The 14,747-nt window shown below is 45.1% G+C and overlaps 1 protein-coding gene across 4 annotated transcripts in view; it reads left to right on the forward strand.

The window, feature by feature from the left end:
* Kdm3 (Lysine demethylase 3) overlaps positions 1-14,747 on the forward strand; it is a 217,309-nt gene that overhangs the window by 24,265 nt on the left and 178,297 nt on the right. The gene's annotated exons all lie outside the window — the stretch shown is intronic.

The raw sequence follows: 14,747 nt of genomic DNA on the forward strand, positions 1-14,747 counted from the left end.
ATTGAACTTCCCGAGAAGAGAAAGAGCGACGCAGATGTTTCGGACGCGGAATTCAATTACAAGTTGGTCTGCCGGGTGCGTCGATCGACTTTGATCGGAAACGCGGAACAGGATATTTCGGACGAAAATTACCGGTGACGAGTTTTCGCGACAGAGGAACCAGCTGCAGTCTACTCTACCTAAAAAATCTCATTTTCCTGGAACGATGCAAATCGATTCTTAGGGTGGTGACACTAGGCGCCACGTCTCGATTCTTTCATCGACAGACGGAAGCTCCTTATGGGTCGGAGCTACGTGCAGGTGCAGTTCGTTAAAAAAGTAGCGTTTAGAGCTGAACGAGAGGAACGGCACAAGTTCTTTTTCCGTCGCTGATATTTTTCTGGCGGGTAACGCGAACGAGACACAAGGAACATGAAAAAGTGTGCAGGGACTCCCACGTAGCTCGCGGAGGGCCATCTCGAAAGAGTTACATATAAAAATAGAGCCGGACAGTGCACGTGCGCCATCCCTTCTGTGCCCTGTCCTGCCCTCTCGAGTACTTTCACGACTATTCTCGTCCTTCGCCCGCGGGCATCCATACTCTCCGCGTTTTTCCCCCGTCTAGCTGGCAGAAATATTCCGCACGCCTTTTTTTTTTTCAAAAACGTACCGGACGTTTCGCGAGCGACGTTTCTGTTATTTTTTCGCGTCGAAGCACGATCGTCCGGCTGTTTTTCCAGATAAAAATAGTTTCGCGTATTCAGATACCGTGAAAATAGACGCGCAAGCTGAACATTCGTTTCGGAATATTCTTGGGAAACTGGGTTAGGTCTGGATAAATTGCTCGCATTCGATAAGTACGAGAATTAATTTCCCTGTTGTTTCTTTATTGACCGAAGAATTAGGCGTACGAGGTGGGTACGCGCGTTAGGTCAGGTCCGGTGAATGGTGGCAAAGCGTCCGTTATTGGGCCTCGTTTGTCGTCGGAGCGAAAAAAGGAACAGGGTCGCGGCGTTGTAAACAAGCCGTTAGTCATGAGCACATCGTCTCAGACCGAAAGTGACTCATTTTGGCATTGCTAGTCAGTCGGCGTGCGGTCGACGTTTTTTCGGTCGCGGCCAAAAAGTCAAGGCTACCTCTGCAAAAGGATCGTTCGAAGAAAACGATGATCGATTGGCTGCGAGAGAAACGGGACGCAGCCAGGTGTTATTTCAAATTTTCTAACCGAGGGTGGAAACGAAGAATTTGCCGAGTTGGAACTTTAAAACGAGAAATTGGACAAATTAGACAACTTTCTTTTATCTGCTTTCGCTAAATTAGACATTGCGTGTATATTACGGCATAAATTTTGCATCGTGTAATGGAATCAGTCTATATCCTGGAGCCAAGATTCATTTCCCATATTAATCATTTAAATCACCTCTGGTTGCGGGGGAAGGGATTCGCGAGCAACGAAGCGAGCAGAAGATGGAAATATGGAAATCTAAAAATAGCTAAGCGGTCATAGTCCTGGCTGGGGTGGATGGCACCGCGGGGGATGGAGATTCGATATTTCGAGTCCTATCTGGGCGTTGCCCGACAAAGCTTGTCGTGGAGGGGGATGATGGAAAGGGGTTCAAGGGTGCTGAGTAACCACGAGTGTGCAGGAAGGGGGGTGCGCTCTGGCCAAAGGCGACTGGATTCGTTTTAATCAAACCCCTCGTACCGACACACCGAACACCCCTTGCTTCGGAGTGTGAGTGGTCAAAGTTACACAGCGTCGCGACGATGGCGAAAAATTCTGTCCTGTTTTCCCGAGTTCGTTCTGTCTCTCGAAACTTGTACGCTGCGGATTTATGTTCCGTCCTTTTTTACTCGGATATCAATAAGAAAGTTCGGTCGCGATTTATTCATTTCACCGAATTCAAAGAGCCGGTGCCTCTGAACCTTTTATTCCGAAATTATTTCAAAATTACGAAAATAATATTTGTTTGTACTTCCGTACGTATCGCAGACTCGTAACAGCGAATTTTAAATAAATACTTAGTAGCGAATTGAAATATTAAACGCTGTATATTTCATTTTCTCATTTATCCCACGTGACTGCACAATTTATTGCATTTCGAGAATGTAAATCGTTTTTTATGCATGGCTAATCGATTGAATTAATTATAGGTCGAATGGGAAATTCATCAATTTCTGCTAATGCCTGCGCATATATCTTCCATTCGGTTGTCTATTGTTTAAAATTATTGATTACAGATTACTATAAAATTGATTACGCGTCTCTTATCAAGACCTGTTTAGATTCTGGATTACACCCTGCTCGATGGTACGACTTTCCGGGGCACCCTCTATATAGGTAGGAGTAGGAAGAAAGGGTTAGCTCGGGTTTTAAGAAGAGCATCAACCATCGTTGCAGACACGAGCAACAGATAGGAATAATATTGAAAATGTTACCAAACGATTCACGAGAACGGACCGTGTTTTCGATAGAGGGTTGAGAAATACCGTTGCATCCCCTTTAAGGCTGGTTTCTCCATCCCCCGCAAATACCAGATCGCCCATTCACTCGTGCCGCACCACCGTGACGATCTCTGTCACGGGAAACACCGCACGGGGGTAATATATTAAAGATACGTCATTGGTGAACTACGAGCTCGTCGCAGGGAAACACAGAGAATAAATGGCGCGAGGGTTAACGGTCGCTGTCGCCCCCCCAAAAAATATACCACAATAATTTGTAATAGAATGAAATTCTCTCCATTTTTCTAGCCAGTATCAAATTTCCAATCGTTATTTTTTTAAATCTAATTTAATAACTGGGTAATTTCCCTCGTTAAAGTTGTGTCCCATGAAACGCTACATGCTTTTTATGGAAAATAAATTTTTACACGGATCGGGTAGTTCTGAATTGGACTGGATTAAATTCCGATGGAAATGTTCCGCGTTCAAACGGAAGCAACACGGTTTGGAAATTATCGAATAATCGGGCGATTCAGGATTGCGCGACAAGCAGTCTTCCTCATGGAGAAATGTTGCGAAATTGTACCGCGAATCGGTGCTTGGCAAATACAGAATGCTCACCGCGCAATGGAAATCGCGATAAGATAAAGACTGGGATGTAATAAAGATATAACAATTATGTTCCATCGTGGATGATTTATTTGAATTCTATTGAATTTTATTTGAAGCCATCGAAAGAACTTTTTGCCTGGTTTTTCGTTGCTCGTGTTTCCAAGTTTAATTATTGAACGAGGCATCGTGACTGGGCGAACTCTCGACGAGTCTGCTTTTTACACGAGGGAATCATTTTTTCCAACGTCAGTTATACTTAAAGAAACCTCTTGTTCTAAAATTAAGAATAATTTGTTACCGAGAAAGACCACGATACTTATCGATCGACGCGTTGAAATAGATTCGAAGAGAATGTTGGAACGGTGATTTCTCACCGAGCAAGGATCAAAATTATTATTATCGGTGATAGTTGTGGTCGATTCTAGCCCTTTGCTCGCGTTCTTCGACAAATCCTTCTTTCAGAAAAACTTTTTCGAGTTGTCATCTTACAACCCTCTTTACGTAACGCAACCACCCTCTACCACCTCGTTCGTCCTCTTTTCTGTGTGAACACAGCTGTGTCTACGGACGCTGTTCAACAGAGGACGCCTATAGCGTCGATCTTTAAAGCGCCGCTTACGCTTACGTACCTGTGGTTATCGATTGCTCGTCGAAGCACACTTTCTCGTTAATTCTTATTTATTTACTGGTACGAACGCGTCGGCTCCAGCTTTTTCGCTATCTTCACTTTCCCGATGACGCTTTCCAATGGATAGAACTAATTAGAATTAATAAAAACCTGACTCCTGTGTATTCGTTAATTCGGAGACTCCGAAACATGAGATCTAGACCATTTTTCATAAACTTGGTTCTCAAGTTAACGTACATTATCTAGGTAAATAGTATACCGTTAAGAAGCATTTTCAGAACACGCGACGCAAGTTTCAGTTTCCAAACAAACTGTCTTTTGCTTTCGTGGATGAACAAGAAAGACGTTAGAATTTCGTTCGCACGAATGACCAAGAAATATTGCGCTATCAGCTTGAATGGCCCATATTACAGTTTCAATCTGTTAAAGGGGTCCATGTCCGATCTTCCGTGGCCGGTGATGTTTTGTCCCAGTCTGGCAGTTCGATCGAGGGAATAGTATTGGCGGTATCGAATCGAGGAAAAATTCAACGCTCGCGATTCGTTCGTTTCAACCAAACTCGGGAGGAACACGGCCTTGAGTTTAAATAGAATTCTTTGGCGAGCTTTCGTCGAATTATAATTAACCATCGACGTAACAAATTTTTGTATCGGACCAATCTTTTCGAAACAGTCGAACAAGGATTCTGCTCTTTATCAGTGCAGTCTAGTTGCTGCATTTGGCAAAGTTTATAAGCAGCCTTGATATTTTATAGATATGCTGCTTTACGAAGCAACGAATGATCGATACTTGTATGGCTCTACGGACACACGATGCCACGAAATCCTAAATGCAAGTTTCACAAATAGCAAACTTTCAACCATTTATTAACTCTGCCGAATCTTCGTCCCAAAATCTCTCGACTCGATCAAAAGTTATCGAAACAACGTAATACGAAGGAATATTGAGCGTTTTACGCGATCGCTTAGATTTCTTCAAGGATAACCGCGTATCGTTTAGATTCAACGTATGCAAATTATTAACCGGAAATGGTAAATTCTGTGTTTAGAAGTAGAATAAGTAGTGCATCGATTGATTCGATGTTTATAAACAAATGACTCTGCGAACGTATCCCAGCGAACTAGTAATCCTTCTGTCAATCGGATTTTTATTGTAATCAAATATTCGAACAGTGAAAATATTTTCGCGTTCACCGAAAGCAATCCTATTCATTGTTCGCTGAAAAATGGCGAGACACCCGAAAGAAGAAAAGTCGCGTCGTCTGGTGGTTTCCAGCGAGACCAGACGAAAGAGAAACTTGTGGAAAGTTAGGCCATCCGGTCGGTGGCTGGAGTCGATCCAAATTCACGAGACACCCGGTATATAATCGAGTGTTGAACGGGGCTGCTAGCCGGAGTTGAAACCGACCGACCGCTGCAAGGTCAGGCGGTGGCCTCCAACTTCCGGTGGTGGTATTCTCACACATAGACACATCATACGTACGCAGACATAAAAGGGGGCATTCTCCTTCCCCTCTGTTCCTCCTCCGCAACACCCACACCTCCCCTTTCCTTCTTCTCCTTCTCCTGTCTCGTCGGGTGTCCTTCTCTCTAGCAGCCTTAGCAATTCTCTCGCTCCCACCACAACTTCCTAGAGATCTAGCTCTCTTTGTTCCGGGCTCGCTTCTCTTCTATATTTCATACTTTGCTTTCTCCTTCGATCGAACGTCTGCCTCTTCTTCTTTTACCGCTGTTGTTGGCCTCTGTGTCACAGTTTGCAATTCGGTTCTTGAACGAGTTGCCGATCAATCCGAGAACTGCTCCCACTTTCGGTTGCAGATGCAACGACCGATCAAGTTATCGATACATCCAAATATTTATCAATATCGTTGCCGTTTACTCTTGTAGGATTTACGAATCCGTTTCGGTCAGGGTATGTTAATGCACGGGGATTTGGAAAAACGTCTCTTTGTTTATCGCCACAAAGTCCTCCGTTTCCTTTTTGTTTGCGACAGAAAAAATTTACGAATAGAATGTAAGTAAAATGTCGAATCGAGAATTCGTACGAGCAGCAGCAGATCTTTCTTTCTTTCGAAACATTTCCCTCGACGAAAGAGGGGTTTCGTCGGTGGTCGCGCGGTACGTCTTCCTTTCTCTTTGCGTCAGCAGGCCTGTCGAGGATGCGAAAAAATGCATCTCGATGCATGCCAATAGTACCTGGAGCGCTTAACATTTGCGATGAATCGCGTGGTCGCGAACGGATTCCCCGTCCGAACGATTTTCCGATTGCTCGAAAGCGCTCGGCGCCGGACGATCCTCGTGGTTCGCGCGATTCGTTTCACGGTCGCATTTCGAACATTCCGCGGAGAATCGAGCGAGGTATCCGATTAATTGGAAACGATTCGGCCGAAATTGGAAACCTGATTGAATTTTCGCCGGAGCTGATTTTCTGTTTTTGCGGAATACCGAAGTGTGAAATTCAACGCCTGTAAATTGAATATCGGGGGACTTTGGTCCGATAACTTTTTCGACGATTAGATTTTAAGCAGAAGCAGCAGCAGCAGCAGACTTCAAACGCGCCGACCTTCGTATAATATCTTTTTGCGCAGTTTGATAAATTCTGTTCAAGTATCGCTGGCTTAAAGGGGATTTTTATTAAGAAAAATGGTGATTGCGAAAATAAAAAGAAAAAGAATTCACTGTGCTCCGAAAAACAACAACCCATGTTTATCGAGCGTTTTAAGCACACACACGCCTCTCGTATAATTACCGGTACTTAGCTTGTCGAGCCGACGAAATTGTCGAAGCGTACTGGAAACGTGGCCCGAGCGCGAGACACCCAATTATCGTGTAGGCGATCGAGAAAATCCCTAGTCCCGGTGGTGGTCGGTGATCCTATCAACTGGTCCTATCGAGCGGCGTTCGGTACCGATTTCGTCGTAATTCCAGCGCGTTCCTCGACCCGTCGGGGGCCGAAAGGAGACCAAGCAGATCGGGGGGGTCAGAAAGAAATAGCCCTTCGTGACACCTGGCAGGCGTCGTCCGGCTACGTTCGATCGGTCGCCCCAGCCCCAGCGAACGCTGGCTGCCCAGAAAAAGAGGTCACCGCAACCACCCGGCGCTCTTTTCCCTTCTTCTCGCTCTTCGTCCGCCGTTCCTCTCCACGCGGCCTATTTTCGCGGAAAATACACGAGGCCTCGCGCCGCATGAAAAGCCCGCGCTGCAGCGAAACAGGGACAAAGAGGAACGGCAGAAACACCGGCGTGGAAAGAGGGTCGACCGGGCGATGGGGGATGGACTCCAGGAGGGAAAGAGAGAGAGCAAGAGAATACCTAACGACGCCACGAGGAATGGAAAAAAGATCTTTTGTCGAGAAGTGCGCGCCTCCCTCGTGTAACCACCCCCCACCCCCGAGCCCCACCCCCGTGGCCACTCGTAATTCCCGGGGAAATAGGGTTCACGTTTCGACGAGAGCCCGTCCGCGCGCACATATCTAGTTTCTCCCGTGCGTATCACTGCGCACTCCCACTCACCCTACACACCCCACACACACCCTCACCTTCTCTAACCCCTTCCATCTTTCGTTTCTTTTGTTTTTCCGTTCCCTCGGTTTTCCTCTCGTCGCGCCGCCGCGCCGTTAAACTTGAGATTTCCGTTGCGAATAAATTATTTTAACGGGGATCGGAACGACCGGTGTTTGGTTTCACGCGTTGCTCAAGCGTCTTACTCTAAAGAAACGTGATCAACTTTGATAATTCTACTATCAGTGGGTCAACAGGATACGCATAGAAAGATTCGCTTAAAAAAATCATCAAGAAAGACAGTCGACGAATAATTATAGCATATATTTCGAGGCATCGATAGGTCGAGGTCCATATTTTGAACAAATCGACGACGAGTGAAGCACGCGCCCACTCTGTATTTCTAAGCCATCATCATCCCTGACACTTCAATCTTCCGTTTGTCGTTCACGATCCCGCGCCAGAAACAAAAAGCAACGGCGCGGCGTCGTCGCCGGTCGACTGATGAAAAATTTCAACGATCCACGGCTGCAACTTGGACTTTGCCGAACGAACGAAAGAAAAAGAGCGGGCCGCATTGTTTCAACCCGTCGCGTTAACAACGTCCCCCGCGAATACTGCCAGATGGGAGAGGCGGAAGATCGCGCGAGCGAAAAGTCACGGGCCATTCTTCGCCGGTCCCCGGGTTTATTTCGCATCGTAGCTGTCCCGAATCCCTCAGTGTGTCATTAGTTTTGCCTTTATTCACCGCACGTGCTGGCGGCTGCGTTCAGCGTTGCTATACAATGCTGGAGAACGCGCTGGGAACACGAGCACGTCGTCGCCGAGAACAGGTAGACGAGCACAATGCGCTCGAGCTCTCTTTGCATCTCGATATTGCTCGACCCGGCGCGGCGCGGCGCGGCGTTTCACTTCCTCCGGATTCCCTGTGCGAGTGCAACGACTGCGGGGGTCGGTGTTCCGTCCATTTCGCTCTTAATTCGAATAGAATCGAGCACGGAGCCCGTGAAATTTTTCTTTGGACACTGGCCCCGAAGACAACAATTTTAGGGCCACCCTTTTATCCGGTAAATAAAGCAAACGCAATTGGGAGAAGCGTAATTTGCGCGACAAAGGAAACTCATAGTCACCGTTGCGTTCCCTTCGATATCGATCGATGCACTGTTTAAGGTTACACCGACATCGAAACGTAGAGTTTAACGACCGAATCCCGGCAGAAATCGGGGCTCGCGTTGAAATTTTCGTGACACGCACGCACGGATCCGGATAAGAAACTCGCACGAGGGAAAAGTGTCTCGCTCGGCGACCGACTCTGAAATTATTCGCTTCCTTCGCGACGTGTCATTACCGTTATTTAACTATAATGGAAATCTGCGAGCGTGACGGACGTTTTTCGCGATACTTTTAACCGCACGGAACGCGCCTCGCTGGAAAAAGGAAACGTGGACAGGTTTATTGCCCCTTTTTTGTGCCGCTTCGATTCAACCGATTCCGACGGAAAATTAGAAAATGTTGAATTAATATCGTCGCGAGTTAATAAATATAACCGAGCGAACGGAATCTTTACGCACTGTACGTTTAGCTGCTCCGAGTTATTTAACCAACTGTTATCGTTCCATTCTAATAATTTTACTCCTACGAGGTATGCATTTTCTATGCAAGGCAGTCTTCGTAAGTTCACGTGTCCATCAGGGGTGCGAAAAATCGGATGGTTCGATCGTACAGTCGAGGATTTAGCCAGCCGTCAGAGAACGAAAGCTTTTCTTCGAGGTCGTGCGAACGGACACGAGCTCCCCCGTTGTTTCCGTGCTCTCGTTTCCACTATTTGACGCGACTCGATCCAATATTCGATCGACAGACGCATCGCGATGACGCAAGCCACCCTTTGATGCCGCTTTCCACGCGAACGGAATGCCGACCTGTTTGTCGCAGCCAGCCAACTTTCCCTGTGTCCCTATTTTCCGACGAACGCCGCGCCGCGCCACGCCGTCCCATTCTTCCCCTCGTTCGCCCCATTTTCTCCGCGCGGAAACTTTCGACTCTTGGGCAAGTTTGTTCGCGATAAGATCGAACGATTCTTTCTTTGTGAAACACTTGTCGCGGGGGCGATTCTGTAGTATGCAACGCCACAAGCGCGGTTCATTTCAAACGAGCGATACTTAAATCCGATCAAGGAAAAGACAAACGTACAAACATATTTCGTTCTAATTAACAAGCCTTCGTTAAATTGACATACTTTCAAGAATAATTTTTGTTTAATTATAACATTAAACAACTTTGCACGTACCTATGATGAAAAACACGCTTGCTTATGGTAAACAACAAATACCTGCTATAAATACGCGGAAGTTTGGCAGGAAGTGGCTGAGCCAATCGGAACGAAACGAGGGATATGGCAAGGCACATATGTATAGAGGGACAGTGCTATAACGAAATTTACTTGTTAGCGATCCTTTTACTTTCCATTAGCTTTTGCCCGCAAAACAATCGATAAATTTAAAACAATCGTGTTGGTAAACTTATTGTTCAAGTACAATTAAATCGAAACTGTGAAATACGACCACTCTTTTGTGTCTTCTCGCTGTAGGTGTGTACGCACGGATAAAAGTATTTGTTACGGAGCGCAAAGTTCCAGCATACAAAAGTCGTTTATAGTATGTAAACAGAAATGTTGTACCTCCGTTGCTTCCTTTTATTTCGGAGAATACACGTAACTACGCCCATATTCCTTCGAGTTATCTACAATGGAAGTTCTACCGTAGTCTGAAACAACAAAACGGAAGTCGGGAACTGGAAACGGGAATACTCGAAACTAAACGTTGAAAGTTAACGACTGCAGATTGTTGTTAACGCTGTTAACATTTGTTGTCCTCGCCCTACGTATACGCTACAAGCTGATTAATGCGTCAAGTACGAGGACCGTAAACGTCACGATATCTAAGCAGAATTTGGTAACCTGCTCGTAGAGCACACTTTTTACCAACGAAAGTTTCTTTTATCGCAATCACGAACAGGTTCTTGCACCCTTAATTATCGAACGTGTTCCATAAAATCTGAGGGAACCTCGGGAGCCGCGAAAGGGTATCGCAAAAGTGAACGCGATCGATGAGCGTGCACACGATTCGAGAGCTGCTTCTAACGTAATTCTTAATGAGTCCTTACGCAACGCGAACAGTGGATTCGATTCGACTTGATTCCAGTCCCAGAGACCACCCGATGCTTTTCCCCTCGCATTGAAATTCTTCGCGCCTTTCTGCTCCACTGGGCTCGATCGTTAACCCTGTGCCGAACAAGCGATCGTTAACAAGAAGCGAGTATTTTCGTACACGTCACGTTTCGTGAATATCTTTCATCGTCAACCTGTCTAATAAGTCCATCAAGACTCTTATTATGGTTCGATAATTTTGGAACATCTCGAATGTCGTTCGATGATAGAATACCACTGTTTAATTGCGTTTATTTGTAACCTGCACTTTTTCACATTTCCACAATCACTCGATCGAGTACAGTGAAATGCTTAACGAATTTTCCAATATTTCGAACTTTAGAACCGATTCTACTCGAATCATTTTCAATTCGCACGCTAGCGCCAAGGCCCTGCGGCAATCCAGCTATAGATTTTTGTAAATTGAGCTCCTAGTTTTAGGTCACGAGCTACAGTCACCGACTGCGAAAGTGTTAAAAAGATAGCAAACGACGTGTCGGTTATCTGCGTTTTTAAATCTGGGGACACGCTCCCCTTTTCCACATCTCCAGCCGATGTTCCGCCGTTCGGAGGTGGAAATGATAGTGATTAGAGTCACGAAAGGTTCTCGAAGGGAGTCCGGCCAATGGCCCTCGTTCGAGGTTCTGTTTAAATGTCAAAGAAGCAAGCGCATATTATGTATAGCGTGCATTTCTTTGAATTGGTTTTATTACCGCTTTCTTTGTAAATCAAAAGCGATCCTTTCATCGCGCTCGCTATCGTTATAAATTCAAGTAGAAAATGATCAAGATCGAGCCAACTTTAAAACATCAAACAAAGACGATCGAGTCGTCTAAATTAATTCGCGCAGCAATGCCCTCTCGCCCCTGTTCTTATTCAAGGTCGTTAAATATATTTCTATGCGACAACTATATTTAAAATAGTCGAAATCTTTGCATAATCGTATCGGAAGCTCTCAAATTTACTAAATTAACCGTGTATATTTGACTTATCCAAATAGTACCCGGTTATACTGCTTATTAATCAAACATGAACATTTAGAATGCAAGGTGAAAGGGCGAGGTTCTACGAATAAGACTAATTTACGACCTAACGCAAGGTATTCGACACCGCCAGATAAATTAATTTACCTCTCAAGGGTTGCTAGCAATCAGATTGAAAATTCTTATTAAATGAAACGATTCCAAAATTGACGAAAGGAAGTCCGGAACGAGTAGTTACTGGAGGGAACAATAACACGCGTATACCACCGTTCCGTTTCGGTCCGCGTCCGGGACGGGAGGAACGCGAAACGGACCGCGACGGCGTGCATTAGTAGTCGTGCCAGAGGTGGGGGAAGTGGAGGTAAATCGTGGATGAAGGTGGCCACAGTGGAGGGGGTAAGTTTGTGTCCGCGGTAGGGGAAAGTTGTGGTAGGTCGCGAGACCAAAATGGCCGACGAACGGTTGCCGTGGCAACAGGTCGGGCGGTGCCTGGAAATTTCTGGGGGCGGGGCTTCTCCATCTCGGCGGCCATTACTGATCCCCACTCCGACAGCTATCGCCGCCTGGCGATCAAATCTCGAACCTTTGGATCTCGATTTCCCCGCGTTTTTTACGGATTTTACTATTTACACGTCTCCTATAAAATCAAGGGCATACGAGTCGGAGCAGAGAGAATTTTTTCTGATTCAATTATAGGATGACGGTTTTAGATAATGTTCCTTTTACAACAATTTTATATTCTACGACGAAATTGTTTGTTCCAGTGTTAAAAAAACATGGTTTTGCTAAATAAATGAACCAAACTGCAATCACTGCACTGTTAGAGAGCGTATCGACTAGTCTTGTCCAGTAACCACGCGTAAACGTCGCCTCGATCAGCGAAATTTCCAGAGTAATGAAAATACTGACAATATTGCCGCGGAATAATTGTCGGTGACGCGTATCTTGATTAGCTCGAATGTTTGCGCGTTAATTATCCGCGTCATCGTTCAATGTCGCGGGAGCAATTATTCGGATCGCCAGGCTTTCCAAAATTTCGCTTGGAAAACAAAGATGAGTAAATAGTCGGGCGTATTTCGGGGCATAAATTCGGTTAGGGAGCGGAGAAATACAATCGCCGGCTGGGACATAAATAAAAATCGTCGCTGGTGAGCGGCTCCGGTTATTAACATTTTTATTATTTATGCCCTGCCACGATATAACGAACTGACCAATTGCGGTCGCGCAACATTTACCATGTTTACCGTACTATCGTTTATTAACGAACTGCCCAAAGTGACGTAGTAATTACGGTACGATCGAGAAAGAGCAAAATTAAAGTGAAAAATTAGTTTCATTCGCTCGACTATGATGAATTTGGAAAGATTCGACGATTTTATCCAAAAGAAATGTGTATGTACATATTCCCCGACACAAATCGAAGAGTTTCGAGCTCTCGGTCGTTGAAAAAGTCGACGCTCGTGTCGATGCCGTTTAAGTGGCCAGTTGCAAGCGCCGGCCTCTACGATCTAGCAGCAACCATTAATGTTAATTTATCAACTAATTGGCCGGCCGTACCGGGTCAAGCGTGTGCCTTTACATTCGGTACGCTGCGTGGGAGGGTTGCTGATCGTTTGAGACTCGAATTCGCTCGAGAAATCAAATGGATAAACGTTCAATATGTAATTAGTTCGATCGATGACTTTGCCAACGATGGATCGCCTTGTTCCGTGAAGGCGTCGGATTAAACGAGCACTTTGGACACCTTAAAACTTCAACTAACAGGATGTATCTCAAACTAGGAAGCATTGATTATACGATGCTCCATGTTTAATATACCGGTACTATGTGATTGACAGACGCAATTCAATCGACACAGTACATTGACAACAATGTTGCATCTACGTAGCCATCAAGTGGCAACCGCGTGTCTATTTTAGAACGGAAGTTACCATGGGTGGGTAACTTACTTATTGACCGAGCACATGCACAACGAAACCACAGACACGGTATACGAGAGCAGACCTTTCACCCAATGTATTTTTTCGTCCCATTTTTCTGGGGCTCTAGAGCCCCATTACCATTTTAGTGTCACTCGCAACATTACCAACAGGTTACAGAATCGAACACGACAGGAAGTGAGACAGAAAATGAAATTACAGAAATTTTATTGTTTTTTAACGGAATGAAAGCTGTACATACGCGTTATTTCCATTTTGAAATATTAAAATCTTCCAATCCGTTCAAAAGTTACGATTTTTTAAACATACATACGCATGAAATTTCAGGGGAATGAGACACAGGTGGTCAGCATTGTATTTTCGGTAAAGAGTTTTTTTTCTCGAAACTGAGTAGGATTTCGGGGGTATGTCTATTCACCAAAAATGCTTGCAATTGACCCCTGCAACTAAAAATGATTTTTTTAGAACGATTTGAAATTTGTTAATTTCGCCTAAAAATTGCTGTATCTGGTCTGCCATTTGATAATACTGAATTGCCTTTTTCAATCCCTTCCATAATCAAATCACATGTATTTAGGCACACAATATAGCTGTCACCACCTCGGAATTTTCAGGACGGTACGGCAGTTAGATTGGGCCACTTTCAATTCATACGGTGTAAGGTGTACTCGTATATCTGGTCTGTGACGAAACCGACCGATCTACGAAGAATTCTTTCTTGACACCTCGTCGAGAGTATGGATAGTACAAAAGGAAGCCGCGAAAAGAGCCATCGGGTCAGTTTCATCGGGATGTCCGACGCACAGTGATCGCATTTATTAGCCGACGCGCAGCCTGACCTTCAATTAGCGATCGCTCGCTCGTCGCTGTTCCCTGGCGTCGAATTTATCGCGTTAACGAAGCCCCGCAGTAAACCGACCGTGAGAATTCCTTCCGTTCCTTCCTCGATCACCCCTTTAACGCCGTTCCTGTTCGCGGTTTATGAATAATGGATACCATTAATCGGCCAACATCAAGCTACTGTCCCTTGTCTCTTGTCGCCTGTCTTTTCTGTCGTTTCGTCGCCTCGACGCAGCGAGTTAGGGTCGCAATAGAGAGTGCAGTTTATGATTTATAGGAAAAGAGTCTACACAGGGTGTACAGGACCTATAGCTAAAGTCTTAATTGGCTAATGGAACTTGTAAAACGAAACCCACGTCTGCGAACAAACTTTCAACATATTCACCTTTTCATTTCCTAAGTAAAGTTCTTTGTACCGTATCTACGGTGATTGATATCTTGAACGTTAATGAGATTAATTTCGAACGCGATAACCTTTCGACGTCTTTCAATCTAAATTCCCGTGAAACACGAACAAAACGGTAATGAAACGCATTCAAGGTAGAAAAGACAATAAAATGTAGAAGACAAGAGAAACAAATTTTATAGAAGAATGTTATCCGAGTTAAATATAATT

Source organism: Colletes latitarsis, chromosome 7 (genome assembly GCF_051014445.1).
Source record: "Colletes latitarsis isolate SP2378_abdomen chromosome 7, iyColLati1, whole genome shotgun sequence".
NCBI lineage: Eukaryota > Metazoa > Arthropoda > Insecta > Hymenoptera > Colletidae > Colletes > Colletes latitarsis.